Source organism: Bos taurus, chromosome 4, assembly GCF_002263795.3.
Source record: "Bos taurus isolate L1 Dominette 01449 registration number 42190680 breed Hereford chromosome 4, ARS-UCD2.0, whole genome shotgun sequence".
NCBI classification, from domain to species: Eukaryota; Metazoa; Chordata; class Mammalia; order Artiodactyla; family Bovidae; genus Bos; species Bos taurus.
This window is the reverse complement of record NC_037331.1, coordinates 12,856,123-12,865,913: the sequence shown is the minus strand read 5'-3', so window position 1 is coordinate 12,865,913 and position 9,791 is coordinate 12,856,123. Positions and strand designations below refer to the sequence as shown.

Below are 9,791 nucleotides of genomic sequence, written 5' to 3'. Positions count from 1 at the left end.
GACAAGTTTTGTCCTAGCAAAGCCCACTAACAATTCCTGGGAAATAAAAATAGGATCTGGATAAAAAAGTCTGACCCCTCTTTTTTTTTTTTTCCCTTTCTTTGTGCTTCATCCAGTGTCACTTACTCATGTAGGGCTGGGTGCAGAGGTCTCAACCTGAGGCTGTACACAGCTCCGCAATTCCAGATGGCAGCAGCAGGCTGTGTGCACAGACCATGCACTCAGCTCTGCTATCTGGAGCCACAACCAACCTGCCAGAACTCCATACCTTCCCCTCTGCTGTGAACCCTATAAGGTAGCCCCACTCCTGACCTGTCCAGGAGAGCATGTGCTCTAGAGTGACAGCTTGCCCCTCTCCATTCTTTGGTCAAACAACAAAGCTTTCCTTTGCTTCTGAATAGAATTCAGTCTCATTCTATTGACTCTAATGATACCAGGCAGCAGGACCCATTGTTGGGGACATTTCTCTGGAGTGGACTCAGTGTAAGCGTCTTATTCCAGAACAACTCCTGGAATGTCTCCAGATCCAGCTTTGATCAGATGCCTTTTTCAGAATCAACTTCTGTAAATATGGAGTTGAAATGTTCTAAGCATCCAAGGCTCAATCATGTGCCTATCTATGGGGCTAGAGGAAGAGGGGTGTGGTGATAATTATTCCAATTTAAGTCATATAGAGGCTTTCCTAATGGCTCAGACAGAAAGAATTTGCCTGTAACGCAGGAGATCCAAGTTCTATCTCTGGGTTGGGAAGATGCCCTGGAGAAGGGAATGGTTACCCACTTCAGTATTCCTACCTGGAGAATTCCATGGACAGAGGACCCTGGCAGGTTATCGTCCATGGGGTCAAAAAGAGTCAGACACAGCTGAGCAACTAACACTTTCACTTTTCAAGCCATGTAGACTGGGAAAGATAACACAAAATGGGTAGAGGTGTTTCCCCAAAGGAAAGGATGGTAGAAACATAGCAGGAAAGGATGAGTCAGAGCACTGGTGGCAAAACTTTCACTAGCGAGGGGGACAAACGTGTCCTCTGTTACAAGAGGGAACCATGCGAGTGGTAGATAGATCATGTTTGGTTGTTAAAGTGGGCCAGGTAGCAAATATTTTAGGCCTTGTGCATTACATACGGCCTCTTTCATATATTTTTCTTGGCTTTTTAAACAAATATTTAGACATGAAAAAAATTTTCTTAACACCTTGAATGGGCTGCAGTTTTCTGATTTCCATGCAGGTAGGGAAAACATGGAGAGTTACAGTCACCTACGGTAGTGAGTTCACCCAACAGGTAAAATAAAAATAAAGAGGCAATGAAAGCTTGGAGTATTTATGAACAAATGACTGAAATCTAGTCCTCTAGATGCTGAAGTCACAAGTAACTCATTATTTATAGATAAATTCGATGAACACATATCTGTCTTAGGAGACCTTCAGAAGAAGTGATTTGGAAAAGTCCAGTTTGTATGAATGTAATGAAGTAAAGAAATGTCCAGTTAGCCAGTGTGTAGGGCTGAGTTCCAGAAGACATAACAAGAGTTTGGGAAAGAAGTGATATTGTCAAAGGAGGTGAGTTCTGTAAAGGTGAGCACACAGTGTTGCCTCAAAGGATGACAAAGAACAATACAGATTTGAAGAAGTACTATTTTAGTTTTGATTATTCCATGAGACTGAGTCTCACAGAATTCAGGCTTGGAGACAGAGGAAGTAGTTACAACATTGGGGAGATCCATTCCTACTCTTCTTGATCCACAGAGATGGTGATGGCTATAGTGGCCTAGTTGCCTTGGCCTACCCAAGAGAAGAGGTATTTTGGCAGGTAAGACTCCTCACACATGGGTGCTTTGCATCAGGTCATTGCTGCAGCTCTCTATGGAGAGGTAAAAAGGGAGCTGCTGAAATTGGATATACGCTCTATCATTGTTCAGGACCATGAAAGATGCAAAGGAAGCTTGAAAATTATAGCAGCCTGTATATTCACAACAAAAATTAGAAAGCACTCTGAAGTAGCATTTAACCAAGCAGCAGACAGCATCAATCTAAATCAGAAGCAAGGATGAGAAAATGGATGTCCAAATGTAGACAATCATTATCCAAAATCATTGAATAAAGAAAATATCCTTTTTCAACAACACAAGAGACGACTTTACACGTGGACATCACCAAATGGTCAATACAGAAATCAAATTGATTACATTCTTTATAGTCAAAGATGGAGAAACTACGCAGTCAGCAAAAACAAGACCTGGAGCTGACTGTAGCTCAGGTCATCAGCTTCTCATAGAAAAATTCAGGCTTGAACTAAAGAAAGCAGGTAAAACCACTAGGCCAGCCAGGTACAATTTAAATCAAATCCCCTATTAATATGCAGTGGAGGTAATGAATAGATTCAAGGGATTAGAACTTGTAAATAGCGTGCCTGAAGAACTACGGATGGAGGTCCATAATATTATACAGGAGACAGTGAACAAAACCATCTCAAAGAAAAAGAAAAGCAAGAAGGCAAAGTGGTTATCTGAGGAGGCCTTACAAATAGCTAAAGAAAGCAGAGAAGCAAAAAGCAAGGGAGAAAGGGAAAAGTATATCCGACTAAACGCAGATTTCCAAAGAACAGCAGAGAGATAAGGCCTTCTTCGATGAACAGAACTAAAAGAAAACAACAGAAGGGGAAGGACTAGTGATCTCTTCAGGAAAATGGGAGATATCAAGGGAACATTTTGCCCAAAGATGGGCACAATAAAGGACAGAAACTGTAGAGACCTAGTAGATGCTGAAGAGATCGAGATGGAAAGAATACACGGAAGAACTATACAAAAAATATGTTAATGAACTGGATTACTACAATGGTGTGGTCAGCCACCCAGAGCCAGACATTCTGGAGAGCAAAGTCAAGTGAAGGAAGCACCGCTGTTAATAAAGCTAGTGTATGCGACGGAATCCCAGTAGAACTATTCAAAACACTAAAGGATGATGCTGTCAAGGTGTTGCATTCATTATGTGAGCAAATCTGGAAGACCCAGCAGTGGCCGCAGGATTGGAAAATGTCAATCCTCATCTCAATTCCCAAGATGGGTAGTACTAAAGAATGTGTTAACCATCAGAAAATCACACACATATGCTATGCTAGTAAGGTCATGCTTAAAATCTGGCATGCTAGGCTTCAGCATTATGTGAACCAAGAATTTCCAGATGTCCAAGCTGGGTTTAGAAAAGGAATAGGAACCAGAGATCAAATTGCCAACCTTCACTGGATCACAGAGAAAGCTAGGGAATTCCAGAAAAACATCTATATCTATTTCATTCACTATGTCAAAGCCTTTGACTGTGTGGATCATAATAAATTGTGGAATGCTCTTAAAAAGATGCAAATACCACACCATCTTACCTGTCTCTTGAGAAACCTGTATTGAGAAACCTGTCAAGAAGCAACAATTAGAACCCTGTATGGAACAACTGACTGGTTCAAGATTGAGAAAGGAGTACGACAGGGCTGTCTGCTGTCACTCTGTTTGTTTAATCTATACGCTGAGCAAATCCTGAGAAATGCCATGGTTGGATGAGTTACAAGCTGGAATCAAGACAGGAAGGAGAAACATCAACAGCTTCAGATATGCAGATAATACCATTCTAATAGCAGAAAGCAAAGAGTAACTAAAGAGCCTCTTGATGAGGGTGAAGGAGGAGAGTGAAAAAGCTGGCTTAAAACTCAAATTTTTAAAAACTAAGATCACTGTATCTGGCCCCATTACTTCATGGCAAATAGAAAGGGAAAAGGTGGAAGTAGTGACAGATTTCCTCTCCTTCGACTCTAAAATCTCTGAGGATGGTGACTGCAGCCATGAAATCAGAAGAAGGTTGCTTTTTGGCAGGAAAGCTATGGCAAACCTAGACAGAAGAGGCTGAAAAGAAGACGCTTTACTCTGCCGACAAAGGTCCGCAGTCAAGGCTGTGGTCTTCCCTGTGGTCACAACAGGTTGTGAGAGCTGGATCATAAAGAAGGCGGAGCACAAAGAATTGATGCCTACGAACTGTGGTGGTGGAGAAGACTCCTACACATTACTTGGACAGTAGAGTTCAAACCAGTCAATCTTAAGGGAAATCAATCCTGAATACTTGTCAGAAGGACTGATGCTGAAGCTGAAACTCCAGTATTCTGGTCAGCTGATGCAAACAGCTGACATTGGAAAAGTCCCTGATGCTGGGTAATATTGAGGGCAGAAGGAGAAGAGGGTATCAGAGGATGAGATGGCTGCATGGCATCACAAAAGTAATGGACGTGAACTTGGGCAAACTTTGGGAGATGGTGACGGACAGGGAGGCCTGGTGTGCTGAAGTCTATGGGGTCAGAAAGAGTTGGACACAACTGGGTGACTGAACAAGAACAACAATATAGATAAAGGTCATAAGAGGTGCTTCCTAGAAGGAAATGGAGCTTTTAAAGAAATTCAGGATCCAGCTAGGAGAAAAAGGTACAAGCAGACAGCAGAAAAGAAGAAAAGTGTTAGTAAAAGTCTGAGGACCAGAATATACATGGAGCACAGGCGGGTGTATGTGTGTGAGCATCTTGTTTATAAACCCATATGTGTTGGAGTTGACAGAGGGAGAGAAAGGCCATAAGACAAAGGTGATGAATTGTATGGTGAGGTAAAATGAAATAAAGATGGGTATACATATCAAAGATCTTGAAAAGTATAACACATGATCTGAAAAATAGTAGGGAGCCATAATCAATTTGACCAAGGAACTGAATGATCAAAGTAGCATTTTATAAAAATTAGTGCTGCCTTTGCATACAGGATAATCTGGAGAGGAGACAGGCAATTTTACAGCTCTGTAAAAGTGCCTTTGAAAGTCAAAACATTTTTAAGTCTTTGTAGAGCTAAACTGAAGAACTCCCAACAAAACATTTTCTTTCTTTCCTCTCAAAGGAATGCTGACATGGCAAGAAAAATAGTTTCACCATGTGTTTGTACTTTCTTTTATAAGGAGTATAAAAGAATTGCTATACTCTTTTAATCTGAGCAGCTCAGTCTACAGAAACTTTAACTTCTATCTAGAAATTTTACTGTGGGAAGCTTTCCTCTCGACATGCATACTAGATATTTTTTCTTGATGCCTTAATAATTCATCTCCAGTTTGGTGATTTTTATCTTAACATGGAGAAATTGATGAGGGCTCCCTGCCTACGAATTCAAATAACTAAAAGTTGAAAGCTAAAATCTTTAAGATTAGAGGAACTATGGTTATTTAGTGAAGACTAGAGAATAACTTAAAAGTTTCCCCTCAGTGGACATAGTTGTATCTTATTACATAGCTTTTAATCTCTTACTAAGGATAAGCAAGAATAAACACATTTGTTTTGAAATATGGTTTCAAGGGGAGCCCAGAAAGAATTTTTTATACAGTGGAGCAGATATTAAGGAACGTGATAGACTTTCCTAGAAGAGTTTTGCTAAGGTTATGGAGGTCCACTTTGAGTTTAGGCAAGACCCAAACATGTTAAAGGCAGAGTTGGCAGAGGTCTAGGGAAATTAGGATCAAAGAAATATTAAAATAAAATACCTTTTGACTTTTACATTTAAAAGAGAAACAAATTTCAGGGAATGAATGGCAGTCTAACAAGGTGGACATTATAAAAACATGTTCTGCAGGGTTAATCCGGGTGTAATAAACCAGTTAAGGAGCATGGAACCTCAATAAAGAAAGATGTGATTATGAAATTTTGAGTATAGGATGTTTTCTTTCACTCAGATTTGTTTTCTAGCTCAGTTCCCACCCATATTAAAAATTGTATTAGAAATACATTTTTATTCCTAAATAAATTAGAAATATATTTTTAAAAGATAATTGTTTAAAAAAATACTACAAGTGCATTGACTTTAACTTTTGTTAAGCACTGGGTTCCATGTTGCCCTGGCTGGAACTCTTCTATCAGAATGGTGAAGGTCTTCCTCCATTCTATGAGTTTCCAGGGTCAGCTATAAGAAAAGACAACAATCTGGGTGGCTTAAGCAATAAAAATTGATTGTCTCGTAGATCTGAAGGCTGGAAGTTCAAAATCAAGGTGTCAGAAAAGTTGGTTCTTTCTGAGGAAGGTGAGGGTAAGTCTGTTCCATGCTAGTCTGGTCCTAGCTTCTCGTAGCCTTGGGGGTTTCTTGGCTTATAGATGCATGATCGCTGTATCTTCAGATTATCTTCCTTCTGTCTCTATGTTCACATTTCCGCTTTGTATAAGGATACAGTCATACTGGATTAGAACCCACCCTATTTACTTTATATTAACCTGATCATCGACAAAGACCTTATTTCCAAGTAAGGGGGCATTCACAGATGCTAGGGTTTAGAACATCAACATCTGTTATGGGAGCACTATTCAATCCATGACACCCACCAGCACTGACCTCACCATTCACCTTAATGCAACTCTGGCACCAAGAGAGTGCCAGTGCTTCTGAGGCGGAGCAAATCTAAGTGTAGGACTGTAAGGTGGACAGAAAACAGAGGAGTTGCTGGCAACAAACTCAAATTCTTTAAAGCATTAGGTGGATTAAAACCATTTGGTGTCTATCTAGGGACTATCAAAGCTTACCAGTTTGAAAAGTCTGTAGCAAATTTTACCTAAAATCTACCAGACATAAAAGACATGGAACGCTAATCTGGTACTTTTCTCAAAATGTTCCTATTTTCCTAACAGGACCTAGCTGTGACTTTTTACATCCTGTATTTAAAACATGATATGAGGAAGTAGGTCTTGAGTCCCCATAACAGTTTGTCTACCTGAGAAAAGAGGGCTATTGCTTTAAAAGAAAATCTTCCTAAAGTTTTACTTTTCTCTTTCATCCCCAAAAGAGAAAGAAGATCACCATGTTCATCAAAACACGCACCTGGGAAGATACTATAATTAAGCCTAAGCTTCAGGAAACAACGAATAACAAGGAAAACATCTCTCTGGCCAGTTTTATACAACCTCATACATTTACATAAAAAAATCTCCAGAACTTAACCAATTTTTTTTTCTTTTCCTTGACTTCTTTCCTTTTCTTTTGCTAGAAAAGAAAGCACTGGGAGTTGACACTCACATTGTAAATAGCAGAGCCAAAGTTTCTGTAAAGCAAGGCTGCAATTTCTCACAGCTAAAAGGGGTAGAGGCCAACAGCAGAATCTAGCTCTTCTAATCCTCTGTGTTGCCTCCCTACATAGTGCCATAAGCCACAGAGGGAAAAACCATTTGCCCTTACAAAGTAATTCTCTGACTCTAGCGCCTGCATGAGTGCTAAGTTGCTTCTGTCATGTACGACTCTGTGTGACCCCTTGGACTGTAGCCCACCAGGCTCCTCTGTCCATGGGATTTTCCAGGCAAGAATACTGGAGTGGGTTGCCATGCCCTCCCCCAGGGGATCTTCCTGACTCAGGGATCTAACCCATGTCTCTAGAATTATGTCTCTAGAATTGGCAGGTGGGTTCTTTACCACTAGCACCGCCTGGGAAGCCCCCTAACTATAGTAAGCCCTCCTTATCTGTACCAGTTAGGAATACTTTCAATCGCAAATAACAACAGACAAGACTAACCAAATCTTAAGCAGACGGGGTTTGGAGGCAGGAGTGGGTCTTGTTTTGTTTTTCCCTTTGTTTTGTTTTTCCATAACCCACACCCTGAAATTGAGTCCAGGACATGAGTGTTGATTCAATCTTGTCAAGAGGAACTGGGCTCTTTCTACTCTTCCTCTCTACCATTCTCAGCAAGTCTTATTTTTATCACATCACGGTTTCAAAATGACACTCATAGCACTAGGCATCTTGTCTTTTAGGTTAAAAGAAGCAATTACAGGGCCCAGCAAGCTACCTTTTCACCTTTGTTGTTTTTATTAGGGAACAAAGGCTTTCCTATAAGCCTCCAACTTTTCCCTTTCTGGTCAGGTCTCAGTCCTGACCTTAGTTATAAATAAGGATGGGAAGGAAATTCAGAATATGGTAAAGGGACACAAGACCATCATGATTTGCTTAGATTCGGGCTAAAAATATCCTGACACTGAAACCAATCATGGTTCTATAAGCAAGAAGGAACAGAGAAAATGCCTCTGGGTCTGCCAGAACAAACGAGGGCATTTAGTAAGACTCTGGGGAGTCTTTAAATGACAATCCATCATTGGAAACTGAAAGAACAACAAAAAAATGAGAAAAACAATTAGCTACAAGAGTAAGTTAAAAAAAAAAAAGGACTGTTTCTCACTCTAAGAAGCTCAAGAAACACCAATGAATAAAACAGAGTCCTCGTGATAACAACAAAAGCTGACTAAATTAATAATCCACACACAATAGCATTGACAGGGACACAAATAAGTATTTGCTGATCCTTAATGGACAGGGAGGCCTGGCGTGCTGCGATTCATGGGGTTGCAAAGTCGGACACGACTGAGCGACTGATCTGATCTGAACTGAATAGACATTTATGGTTTCCCTGGTAGCTCAGACAGTAAAGAATCTGCCTGCAATGCAGGAGACCAAGGTTCGATCCGTGGGTCAGGAAGATCCCCTGGAGTAGGAAACGACAACCCATTCCAGTATTCTTGCCTGAAGAATCCCATGGAAAGAGGAGCCTGGCGGGCCATAGTTCATGGGGTTGTAAAGAGTCAGACACAGTTGAGCGACTTTCACTTCACTTTACTTCAATGGACATTTGCCATTTTAGACATTGGACATATTTAAATGCTGCTAAGTCACTTCAGTCGTGTCCGACTCTATGCGACCCCATAGACGGCAGCCCACCAGGCTCCCCCGTCCCTGGGATTCTCCAGGCAAGAACACTGGAGTGGGTTGCCATTTCCTTCTCCAATGCATGAAGGTGAAAAGTGAAAAGGAAGTCGCTCAGTCGTGTCCGACTCTTAGCGACCCTGTGGACTGCAGCCTACCAGGCTCCTCCGTCCATGGGATTTTCCAGGCAAGAGTACTAGAGTGGGGTGCCATTGCCTTCTCCAATTTAAATGCTAAATGGAATCATTTCAACAACTGGCCTTATGAACAATTCTACAATATCAAAAATGGGACTTTGAAAACTCTAATGTGCTTACAAGTCACATGGGAATATTGTTAAAATGTAGATTCTAATTCAGTAGGCCTGGAAGGGGCCAGAGACTGGATTTCTCACAATTCCCAGATGATGCTAATGGTTCTGGCCCATAGACTATACTTTGGTAAGGATCTGGAAAACAATGCATACCTTTTAAATTATTTCAGCATGATATGAATTTTACTTTTGGTGGTTGTTGTTGTGCAGTCGCTCAATTGTGTCAGTTGAGATTTTTGCAAATAATCATTCTTGCTTTGGGTGAGAAAGTTTTTGTAAGGAAAACATTTTCTGGAATGTTGTTAAAAACCATTTTGAATACTTGGTTACATACATCACTTTTGCTTCTTGCACATTGCTTCAGTCTCAAACAAGCACTAGTCTCAAATGCTTTTTCCTCTTAACATTATTGGGAAAAAACATTTTCTTTGACCACATGGCATGCAGAATCTTAGTTCCCCAGCCAGGGATTGAATTCATGCCCGCTGGCGGGCTAGAGTCCATGGGGTTGCAAAGAGTTGAACACGACTGAAGCAACTTAGCACACACACGAAGAGCTAATGCCCATGAAGAAACACAGAACCTTGAACGTGCTTAAATGAATTTGATTTCTTGGTCATGATCACACATTAAAAGAACCTTAACAAAATGTGCAACAACTTCTCCCTAATTTCATATTTTATCTGGAAGGTATGCTGAAGGTAATAGACCCAGAAGCATCAAATAATTGGCC

At 40.7% G+C, this 9,791-nt stretch overlaps 1 long non-coding RNA gene across 1 annotated transcript; it reads left to right on the top strand.

Annotated features, from left to right (window-relative positions):
* The first annotated feature begins 5,969 nt into the window (after nucleotides 1-5,969).
* Nucleotides 5,970-6,997, top strand: LOC132345180 (uncharacterized). The gene is made up of 2 exons (XR_009494373.1): nucleotides 5,970-6,095; nucleotides 6,844-6,997. It is a non-coding gene; the product is annotated as an uncharacterized lncRNA (long non-coding RNA).
* The last annotated feature ends 2,794 nt before the right edge of the window (nucleotides 6,998-9,791 follow it).